Source organism: Priapulus caudatus, unplaced genomic scaffold (assembly GCF_000485595.1).
Source record: "Priapulus caudatus unplaced genomic scaffold, Priapulus_caudatus-5.0.1 Scaffold1291, whole genome shotgun sequence".
In the NCBI taxonomy this organism is placed as follows: Eukaryota; Metazoa; Priapulida; class Priapulimorpha; order Priapulimorphida; family Priapulidae; genus Priapulus; species Priapulus caudatus.
Genome location: NW_014578352.1, coordinates 50,247 through 50,653, shown reverse-complemented (window position 1 = coordinate 50,653; position 407 = coordinate 50,247).

Genomic DNA, 407 nt, shown 5'->3' with positions numbered 1-407 from the left:
AACCCTAACCCCAACCCTAACCCTAACCCTAAACCTATTTAAAAATATATATAAAAAATTAAATTTTTAATTGTTGTAAAAATTAAAAGTTAATTAAAAATAAAACATGTAAATATTTGCGTTAATTGGAATTTTTTTTTAAACGGATAAAGATAGAAAAATACAGAAAACAGGAAAATAATTAAAACTCTGACATTCTTCACATGCTATCCATCCTTCAGTGGAATGCGAATACAAATCACCACAGTAGAGACATTCTGTGTCATCTTCATCGTACATACATCACATACACACACACACACACACACACACACACACACACACACACACACACACACACACACACACACACACACACACACACACACACACACACACACACACACACACACACACACACACACACT